The 11437-nt window shown below is 40.5% G+C and overlaps 1 pseudogene across 1 annotated transcript; it reads left to right on the top strand.

Moving 5' to 3' along the window:
- Positions 1 to 4133: 4133 nt before the first annotated feature.
- LOC108293549 lies at positions 4134 to 5166 on the top strand (annotated as a pseudogene). The gene has a single exon (XR_001820733.2). The product of XR_001820733.2 is annotated as a eukaryotic translation initiation factor 6-like (transcript).
- Positions 5167 to 11437: the final 6271 nt, after the last annotated feature.

Below are 11437 nucleotides of genomic sequence, written 5' to 3'. Positions count from 1 at the left end.
AAAAAAAAAAAAAAAAAAAGAAAGAAAGAAAGAAAATGGTCCCAGCTAATCGGGAGGCTGAGGCGGAAGAATTGCTTGAACCCAGGAGGCGGAAGTTTCCGTGAGCTGAGATTGCACCACTGCACTCCAACCTGGTGACAAAGCAAGACTCTGTCTCAAAAAAAGAAAAAAATAAATAAAGCTCCCACATTAGATTCTTCAGCTGACAGTTTTAAACCAGAGCATTTATGTTGGTTAAAAACTGAATTTTTGGCTTGACACAGTAGCTCATGCCTCTAATCTCAGCACTTTGGGAGGCTGAGGCAGGTGGATAACTTGAGGTCAAAAGTTCAAGACCAGCCTGACCAACATGGTAAAACTCTGTCTCTACTAAAAATACAAACTTAGTCAGGTGTGGTGGTGGGCACCTCTAATCCCAGCTACTCAGCTGAGGCAGGAGAATCACTTGAACCCCAGAGGCAAAGGTTGTAGTCAGCCAAGATCGCACCACGGCACTCCTGCCTGAGCAACAGAGTAATACTCCATCTCAAAAAAAAAATGCATACATACATACATAAATACATAAATAAAATTTTAAAAATTAAAATTTTAATTATTAGAAAATATGTCAGAACTCCTTAAGAAGTTACCCCTACACTGTATATTTTTCTAAATTGCTTCTCAAATTATAGTTCAGTATGACGCACATGAATGTCACTGAGATCGGGTATTATTTGGACTAAATTAATACATTTTGCAAGTAGTTACTGTCAGCTATTCTCTGATGCCATGCCATGAGTAATGCTTGTCTTTTGGTAAATCATTTAAAACACAGATTCTCATTGAAGGTATATGTTGAATAAATATTTGTTATGTTACAGATGTTAACCCTGATGCCTAACAAATGATGACCCTTCTCAGGTCAATCTTCCCTATCCACAGCCATTGTTGAAGAATCCACCTGGTGCAGATAATGGAGTTCTAGCCCCCTTGATTTAGCTGATTGACCCTAGGAAGACACCAGTAGCATAAGCAACTCCTAGTGTGGAAAGTTATTCAAGGTCTATTGTATTCTCTTTCGGGAATTTGAATTTGAAAATGGGGATATAATTAGTGATTAATAAGGGTAGGAGGGTAAAACTGAATGACTCATGGGATAGAGGTAGAATGCTGATTCATGACTGGAAGCCAAAGCTCTGAGGAAGCAGAACTCTGCCTAAGCAGAAGTTAGAAAGAGGAGAATGGACTGCAGATTTGTCTGTAGCTGTATGAACAGGAATAATGAAGCATGTAATTGGCAAGTAACTAAATTAAGGTAATGTCAGAACAGTGGTGTAAAGATTCTGCCATGTGACAAGGTTTTTGCCTTTCAGAACACGAGAGTGTCTCAGTTTTCTGTAGCCAGATATCCTTAGGGTACACTTCCTATTACATAACATAATTGAAGTATGTTTCTATTTCTTGACACAGAGAACTATACATTTTTTAAAAAACCAGGTCTTACTCTATTGCCCAAGCTAGAATGTAGTGATGCTGTCATGGCTCACTGCAACCTTAACCTTCAGGGCTCAAGTGATCCTCCTGCTCCAGCCTCTTGGGTAGCTGGGACTACTGGTGCATGCCACTGACCTGGCTATTTGTTTTTTATAGAGGCAGAGTCTGGCAGAGTAGGTGTTGGTGAGCTTGGCAAAGCAGCCGATCTCACAGTTGTTCTCGAACGACGCTCGGACCGCCATGAGGCCAAATAACCGCAAGCTCCACAAGCCTTTTTTTTTTTTTTTTTTTTTTTTTTTTTTTGAGAAGACAGGCAGAGAGCAGTCCCTTTCAAGGGCCTCATTTATTTACATCAAGTTTAACACTGTTAGCAGTTCACAGTCAGACAATAGAGTGAGAGAATTAAATTAGAAAACAAACAACCAAAAATATATTACATTAACAAGAACAAATACCTGACAACACTGGTAGTGTGACCCACGACTGATGTGTTTTTAGTTGAATCCCACATTGTCTCACTATGTCCCCTTAGCAATGCACACAGTGCCCGATGCTCCAAACCTCACCCTCTGTGTGCCACACACACACCTGCAGGGCGCGACCTTTGGCATAAATGTTACATGAATTTTAAATTATCTGAATCTGCATGTTTTAGGACAAAGTTCTGTCAACCACCATGAAATGTTTAAACTTATTTTTACTAAGAGGGCATAAAACTGGCGCTTGTCCACTGATAGTCATTAGAGAATCAGACAGCAGGGAGGGAAAAGTGCAGGGTCTGGGAGGAGATGGGGGTTCCTAGCATGCGGCAACAAACAGCCTGCTCACAGTCAACACACCAACCACACCACTGCTGTTCAGCCAAGGGAAGAGCTGAGCGATTCCTTTTACTTATTTCCCCTCTCTTAATGGGCATGACAGCAGAGCAGCTGTGCTTATGGACACAAACACACACCAGCTGCACAGATCTGAGATGCGAGGGTTTTCAAACACATACCCTAAAGAACCGTAGGAAGAGTATGTCATTGTTCCTTTCTAGTTTCTGAATACTGACAACCGGCCTAATCAAGGTGATTTCTCAAGATCTCAAGAAATTCCACTCATTACATAATGGAGCATAAGTGGCAACAGTGAAAAATTGCTGTCAAAATGGAGGAGAGCTGGTTTGTCTGACCCTCATCTACCAGAAGCATCTCTGTCTTCTAGCCTTCTTGCCACTCACAGTACCTGAGGTTTACTGTTGATGACCCTGAAGCATTCCTACTTCTGCAATACCTTCTGAAACAATACATTTGCATATTCTTTTTGTGTTGTAATTGCTGAAAATTAAGTATACATATGCGTGAAAACTTAAGTCCCATTCTCCAACTAAAGTTTATGGTACCTAATGACAAGATTTAAACCTCCTGCTCTGAGATTCAGAAGCAAATCTAAGCAAGTTCCAACTATACCAATTCCCTGTATTTCCCTTCATAAAGCCTGCTAACATTGGACAGTTTGGGTCCAGCGTGTCCTAAAGGGCTTGTGAGCATGCTCGGAGCCCCCAGGTTCTGAGGGTTCAGCTCAGTAACCTGGAGTGACAGGTAGGAAGTCTGCTCATGTGAGTACAAAGATGAACAAAGAATCTCCCAGAACAGATACAGATGACATGTATCACAATTCTACTTCATACATGGTGTGGTCTGAGGAGAGTGCTCAGCCTGGCCTTTCCCCTTCAACACGCCAGCTGCTCCCTCTTAGTGAACACGGCTTTGCTACTGTGCTCTGGCTAAAAGGTAAGATTTTTCTAGGAGAGGTAAACAATTTCAAAGCTATAGATGTACATGAGGACAAAGAAGTAAGTGCACTTGGAGGGAAGGGCTCAGCGAGACCCCACCAGGGGTCTTGAGAGACGCAGCAGTTGCCAAGTGAGCACTCTCAGAAAACCATTTCAAGTGGGGGATTCTCGAAGATGGGGGCTCTGGGCCACTGCCACCCAAGAAGCTCATGTCTACCAGTTCTAGTTCAATAATCATGCAAAATCAACCCAGCTGACAAGTCCTTGCCTCTGTGAGACTCCTGAAACCCATCTTTGAAGGCAGCAATCTCCAAGGGTGGCCTCTTAGCAGCTTCTGCCATTCCAAGTCAGCTTCAAATCACGACCTGCCACAGGCCTCCTTACCTGGGAAGAAGTATGCGATCTCCTTATCCTGATCCCACAGGGTGAAGCCTTCCCTCATTTCCTGTCCTTTGGATCTAGAATATTGAGTCAGAAATGAAGGTATCATCTTGGTTTTGTTTTTTTGACGAGTCTCGCTCCTAGACTGGAGTCCAGTGGCATGATCTCAGCTGACTGCAACCTCCGCCTCCTGGATTCAAGCAATTCTTCTGCCACAGCCTTGGGAACAGCTAGGATTACAGACAGACCACTGCCCAGGGACTCAGACTCTGTTGCTGTCCTTCCCAGCCCTGGTCTTCCTGGGCCCTCGCTGCTCCTCTGCCCTTTCTGGGGTTGGGGTGGGTGCAGGGGTCACTGTGTTCCCTGTCTGCCTTGTACCCCCAATCTCCCCACTCCCTCTCCACCCCGTATGACTTCCCTGTCTTTTACCTGCTCTGTAAATACTCCCTTCTCCCAATAAAACTTGGTGTGTGTTCTCCCAAAAAAAAAAAAAAAGGCGTGTGGAGCTTGCGGTTATTTGGCCTCATGGCGGTCCGAGCGTCGTTCGAGAACAACTGTGAGATCGGCTGCTTTGCCAAGCTCACCAACACCTACTGCCTGGTGGCCATCGGAGGCTCGAAGAACTTCTACAGTGTGTTCGAGGGCGAGCTCTCCGATACCATCCCCGTGGTGCACGCGTGTATCGCCGGCTGCCGCATCATCGGGCGCATGTGTGTGGGGAACAGGCACGGTCTCCTGGTACCCAACAATACCACTTACCAGGAGCTGCAACACATTCGCAATAGCCTCCCAGACTCAGTGCAAATTCGGCGGGTGGAGGAGAGGCTCTCAGCCTTGGGCAATGTCACCACCTGCAATGACTACGTGGCCTTGGTCCACCCTGATTTGGACAGGGAGACAGAAGAAATTCTGGCAGATGTGCTCAAGGTTGAAGTCTTCAGACAGACAGTGGCTGACCAGGTGCTAGTAGGAAGCTATTGTTGTCTTCAGCAATCAGGGAGGGCTGGTGCATCTCAAGACTTCAGTTGAAGACCAGGATGAGCTGTCCTCTCTTCTTCAGGTCCCCCTTGTGGCAGGCACTGTGAACCAAGGCAGTGAGGTGATTGCCGCTGGGATGGTGGTGAACGACTAGTGTGCCTTCTGTGGCCTGGACACAACGAGCACAGAGCTGTCAGTGGTGGAAAGTGTCTTCAAGCTGAATGAAGCCCAGCCTAGCACCATTGCTACCAGCATGCAGGATTCCCTCATTGACAGCCTCACCTAAGTCACCTTCCAGGTTGTTCCGTGGGCTCTTGGCTCTGGACTTAGGCACCTTCTCCATGCTCCACCCAATCTGTACTGGATGCTGGCAGGGAGGTGGCAGAGAGCTCACTGGGACTGACTGGCTGGGCACCCAGCCCTTTTCCACCTGTGCTCATCGCCTGGATCTATCATCATGCAAAAACCTGCTCTGTTGTGCTGGCTGGCAAGCCTTGTGACTGTTGGCTGAGGATTCTGCTGCCCTGTGCCACCCCATTAAAGTGCAGCTCCCCTTGGCAAAAAAAAAAAAAAAAAAAAAAGACCTGCCTAGGCTGGTCTTGAACTCCTGGCTTCAAACATTCCTTCTGCCTTGGACTTCCAAAGTACTGGGATTACAGGCATAAGCCACCACACCCAGCTCAGAACCTACTATTTGCATGAAATATTTTTTAGCTTCCTAATATTTTAAAGCAAATAGAATCCTGTATACCTTAAGAAATGGTGAGAGCTAAAGTACCTTTCACAAATTCCTCTTTGTCCTCTTCATTCCCCATTGTTATCCACTGAGACAACTCTGTAGAGTCTGTTCCCTCTTCATAGAGTTTAAAACCCACTGACCTGAACTAAAGATACAAATAAGTCCATAAGCAAGTGATGAATAAAAAGTGGGATGCAGACATACAGAGGTATTTTTTTTTCTTTTGGTGGATCTGGAGAATTATTTTATCACAATTCCTATCATGAGTCTTTGGCTAGGGAATCTTGTTCTTCTCCAACTACACTCATTTCTACTATGATTGCATGCAACATCACAAAATTTCATGCAACTATAATCTTAATAACTGTAGCTTAAACCACATCCTTGAACCCCAGACTCCTCTGTCAAATTGCCTACTGTCTTAGTCCATTTGTGTTGCAATGAAGAAATACTTGAGACTGAAAATTTTATCAAGAAAATAGTTTTATTTGGCTTACAAGTCTGAAGCCTGTACAAGAAGGATGGTACCAACATCTGCATCTGATAAGGGCCTCAGGAAGCATACGCTCATGGCAGAATGTACACACTCATGGCAGAATGTACACACTCATGGCAGAATGTACACACTCATGGCAGAATGTATACACTCACGGCAGAATCTATACATTCATGGCAATGGGGAGCAGGCATTGCCTGGTGAGAGAGACGAAAAGGAAAGAGGGAGGTGCCAGATTCTTCAACAATCAACTCTCTAAAAAACTAACAGCAGAACTTGCTCATTATCATGGCACCAAGTCTTTCATGAGGGATCTGCCCCCATGACCCAAACACCTCCCAGTAGGCCCCACCTCCAACACTGGCATTCAGATTTCAACATGGGATTTGGAGGGATGAATATCCAAACTATACTTACCTACCAAATACCCCTTTATATGTCTAACAGGAATCCTGTAAAGTAGTGGAAAAAATTATCATTATACAAAGCGGTTGCATATCTATACTAAACTTAAGAGAAAATGTTCAACTAGCTGGTAAAATACATCTGTTGAATCTGGTAATTTGGTTAAAGCAAAGCATCATAGACTTTACAAATTAATGTGAATTTTCATATACTGATTTACAGTTCTGATCATATTTAATTCACGTTTTGGTTTTATTTATTTATATTTATTTATATAAAGAGTTTATATATAAATTTATATTTTAAATATTTAAATGACCATAAACAATTTAAATTATTATTGGTAATGAACAATGCTTTCTTTACCTCTAAAATAAAATGTATCCATGAGAACCCTCAACAGACACCATTATTACATGTTAACATTATATGTTATTCACCAAATAGTCTTTTTATCTGAAAGCATCTTAATAGCGAAATTTTTTAATTAGACATTTTTAGAATGGGAGCTGCATGATTTTGTTGAATAAAGCAGGATAAATTCATGACACCTCTTTGATGTGTCAAAGTAAAAACGCAATTTTGAAAACCAAACAAAGTATATACAAATATTCCTTCCACCCCATTTATTTCTGACTCTTACCAACTCTTCAAAGGCAAAGCTTATGATTAGAATGTTTATTGGAGGGTCATTTGGTAATATGAATAAATAAGCTAAAAGCTTAATTTTTTGACAATTTAACAGCTTCAAAATATATTGATTTGCTGAAAATATTTGGTTTATCAGCAGCTGAATTTTCTTGTAGGAGTATATGCTTTTGTTTTCTTTCCACCTCCTATTCTTTAATAATTGTGTTATGGCAAAAAAGTAGAAATGATGCTTAAGTGGAGAAAGATAAAAGTGAGATAGAGGGTGAACAAGGGAGTTGTAAAATAAAATAGAATTCCATTCATAGTGGTAACAAAAAATAAAACCTCTACTTGCTGCTAGTATTGCCTTTATCACTGGCAATATTAGTAAAACAATCTCCAGAATGTAACTCAGTAGATGCACTTCTATATTACATTTTATGTAATTGTAGAAGGATTGTTTATAGAAAAATAAGGATTTTTAAAAGGCAACTGTGTGTAAGAGTCTGTAAGCGGTACCTCACACATAATTTTACATTTAGAAAAGTCTTCAAGGTCTTTATTGTTACTCTGTTTTGCAGGCTATGAAACAGAGGTACCAAGCTATGAAGTAATCATGTGCCCTGGGTCAGACAATGTGGACTAAACTTGGGTATCAAACCCAGGACTGTCTGGCTTCTAAATTCATACTGTGGCCATTACATCCCTTTAATTAAAAAAANAAAAAAGTGACTACAGGAGGCCAGGCTTTTGGTAAAACTTAAGGCCTATGTTCTTGTAAACTTGTTCTTAACGGCGATTCCTGTATTTATGTTCTAATAGTATTCAGAGCGTTGTCTACATTTTAAACCTTCCAAGTTAACCAATTTAAAGAGAAAAACATACATTTATGTTTGTAATTTCTAAGGCATCAAAGTAAATCTAATAGTAGAGTTATTTTTAGTTGCAATTTGTAGAGCATATACTAAAAAAAGTAAAGTGACTGAAATACTTGCCTCTTACCTTGAGACGGTTGTCCTTCAGTGTCCATGATGATGTATTTAACATTCTTATAACATGTAGACCAATATACTACTCACTTGTTATGCTTAGCATTACCAGTATTACTCTTACTACTAGCTCTCCAAAGTAAAGACTTTATTGGTGCAGTAAATCATTTTCAGGACTACTGAATTTCTTCCTTCATTTCTCCATGATAAAGCAGTACATTCTATGTGGTTGTGGCTTTCAACACCAAAAAGCAATTTCAGTATTTATTTTTAGGGACTCTGTGCATTCTGTAGGTATGAAGAAAAAGATGGTGGTATGTGTCTCTTAAAGGACTAAATGAGGATTGGCAGGTACAATAGTTTCCCCAAACCCCACAACCACCTCCTTCTAGCACTGGCTTCTAGAAGCCTAGGGTCAAATTTATGGATTTATTTATTTTTACTTTATTTTTTATTTTTTTGAGATGGAGTTTTGCTCTGTTGCCCAGGCTGGAGTATAGTGGTGCAATCTTAGCTCACTGCAACCTCCATCTCCCAGGTTTAAGTGAACTTCTTGCCTAGCCTCCCAAGTAGCTGGGACTACAAGCACGTGCCACCAAGTCTGGCTAATTTTTATATTTTTAGTAGTGACAAGGTTTCACCATGTTGGCCAGGCTGATCTTGAACTCCTGACCTCAGGTGATCCACACGCTTCAGTCTCCCAAAGTGTTGGGATTACAAGCATTAGCACACTGTACCCAGCCTAGGGTCAAATTTAAAACACAGTTGTTGTAACTAATTCCTTTTCCTAGTTAAAATATCCTTTCTCGTTTTTACAAGTTTTTAATTTTACTCCTGAAATTTGTTTTTTTGTCCTGTACTTACGTGTGCATTTTTGGGTAATATGTTTATATATTAGACTGCCTCCAATTCTTTTTAGAAAGAATGTGTATTCTCTTTCCACTGAATAACCATGACTCTCTTGTATCAAATAAAAATAAAAGATAATTTAGCTGTTAAATCTATGAAGCCAAGGAAAATTATGGCTGGATAAATAATTTATTGACTATAGGATAAATAATTTATTGACTATATTAATGAAATTTGTCATTGTCTTACCACACTTCCTATATAATAATATTACCTTTCAAGAAGTTACTTAAAAAGGGTTGCCTTTGTAAACGTTTTCTGGAGTATTATCTTACCAGAGGCTTGAAAAATGTGAAAAGGCAAAACACAAAATGTGTATATGTTTGAAAGGTGATCTTCACGACTAAGAGGAAATAGTAGCTTTTGGCTTTTGTATTCATTGCACACAGCAGTGAATGGGTGGTTAGTGCATGACACCAAACATTCTGTGGTGAGATTTGCTGTAATAACACAAACAAACAGGTTAAACCCAGAAATGACCTTTTAAAGTGCAGGCATTCAGTTTTGACAAAAATGTTCAACAGTAGGCCTGAGGTTAAAATATAAAAATGTTAACCCCTATAATAAGGCAGCTTATTTCAAAACACAGGATGATAAGAACAGATGGTTCATATTAACACAAGCAAACAAACAAAAGCCTGAAAACAGCAGTACAAAACTAGCAATGGCAAGAGGTGAACTATAATTCTTTAACAAACTGGCCCTAAAATATGTATGCCTTGGCCAATCAGCATTTATTGTGAATTGGAGGTACAAGATAATACAAGTCATTGCTTGAAAGGAAGGTGATAGAACTTACATCCATTACAAAAATCTACATACAAGTGAAATTTCTACATAAAATTACTTGTACAGGAGCATGTAATAAGTTTTGGAGAAGAGAGAAATGTCTCATGCATGAATAAATACAAATACAAATTCAAGTTGCTATGTCTCAGTACATTCCAAGAGTTATATTTCTCTCCGTCTGTTCTTCTGCCAAATTATAGAACACTAAAATATAGAAAAATTATATTTGTTTCCAAGAGTAATATTCTGAGTATAAAACTAATCAAATCATTAGTCTTATACTCAGAATATTTATGAAGCATCTACTGTGTCTGCATGATATTTCATTTAAAGCTATGTGGGGGTAAAATGATAGCTTTTTTTCTTTATTTTTTTGAGATGGAGTCTCACTCTGTTACACAGGCTGGAGTGCAGTGGCATTATCTCAGCTCACTACAGACACCACCTCCCAGGTTCAAGTGATTCTCCTGCCTCAGCCTCTCAAGTAGGTGGGACTACAGGCATCTGCCACCACAACCAGCTAATTTTTGTATTTTTAGTAGAGATGGGGCCTCACCATGTTGTCCAGGCTGGTCTAGAATTCCTTACCTCAAATGATCCACCCACCTCGGCCTCCCAAAGTGCTGGGATTACAGGCATGAGCCACTGTGCTCAGCCAGAAGATGATAGTTCAGATGAGGAGATGTTCATAAGAAATATTGTGAATGGTTTTGTTCTTATGAGTGAAGTGGTTTGTGATTATGGATGAGGAAAAAAAGAAGCAAGAGTGAAGGTTTCTGTTCCACAAACTGAATATTGGGCTTCCTTTTCCATCCTCCTTTTAGAAATCTTTCTCCTTTCTCATATTCCTCAGATACTTCAGTGCTGAGCCCAGGCTGGCTAGAGTGGAGGAAGAATGAGACTGGATTGCTTACGGGGCAGTATTTTAGTTTTTCTTTTCTATTGGCCTCAAATCTTGACTTGAGTCTTGGTCACAGTAAATTCACCTTGGTGACTGTTCTTGACTACGTATATAAAGAAGAATTAGATAATTTTGTTGTCTGCAGGGTTGGCATCCTTGATCTTTCCTAATCTGAGTGTCAGAGCAAGGGAAGAGAAGAAGCTCTCTCAAATGCCAACTGACTCTAAACTTTGGTTTTATGAATGTCCTAGGTATGTGATTGTTGTCCTTCACAGATACTTTCTGTGATAGTATGTGAAGCTGTCAATAGGAAGCTGATCTATTTGACCTCTTAAATAAAGTGAAAGGCTTCAAGGATACCTGCTTATATGGAACACTATTCTATATCCAATTGCTTTTATTAACTTACTTTATAAATTGAAAAACTGAGTAGCATAGAAAATTTAGTGACTTCCTAGCATTGCTTAGCAAGTCAAGGTCAAAATAATGCCTACTTCTGAAATTGAATGGAAAGCCTAAAAATCAGGTACTTGTGCATGTGCATTTTTTTCTCAGTCCTCATAGAGGCTCTGTTATGTTTTCTGTGGCCACTTGTTTCTTTCAGCCAGCCATGCTTCAAAAGCACCAGCTCTCAGAAGCAATATCTCTGGGAGTGGCAGCATTGGTGGCATTTGGTTCATCACTGACCTGGGAACCCTGCTCTGAACAGCAGCCCATCAGCACAGACGTGCCTGTGATTGATCCACAAAATGCATTCATTCCATGAGGGCCAATATTCATCAGATTGAATGAATTGAACAGGCCAGGGGTAGTAATGTGTGTGCAGAAATCTCCACCATATTTTTATTTTTTAAAACTGTAAACTCCACTTCTCAGAATAAAGAATTTTCTTTCCATTTGCAAGATTTCTCACTCTGTCTCTGACGTCTCCATGTTTCCTCTCTGCTACATTGGCCCTGAATGAGCTGTA

Source organism: Cebus imitator, unplaced genomic scaffold, assembly GCF_001604975.1.
Source record: "Cebus imitator isolate Cc_AM_T3 unplaced genomic scaffold, Cebus_imitator-1.0 Scaffold540, whole genome shotgun sequence".
In the NCBI taxonomy this organism is placed as follows: Eukaryota; Metazoa; Chordata; class Mammalia; order Primates; family Cebidae; genus Cebus; species Cebus imitator.
This window is presented reverse-complemented; position numbering and strand designations above follow the sequence as displayed.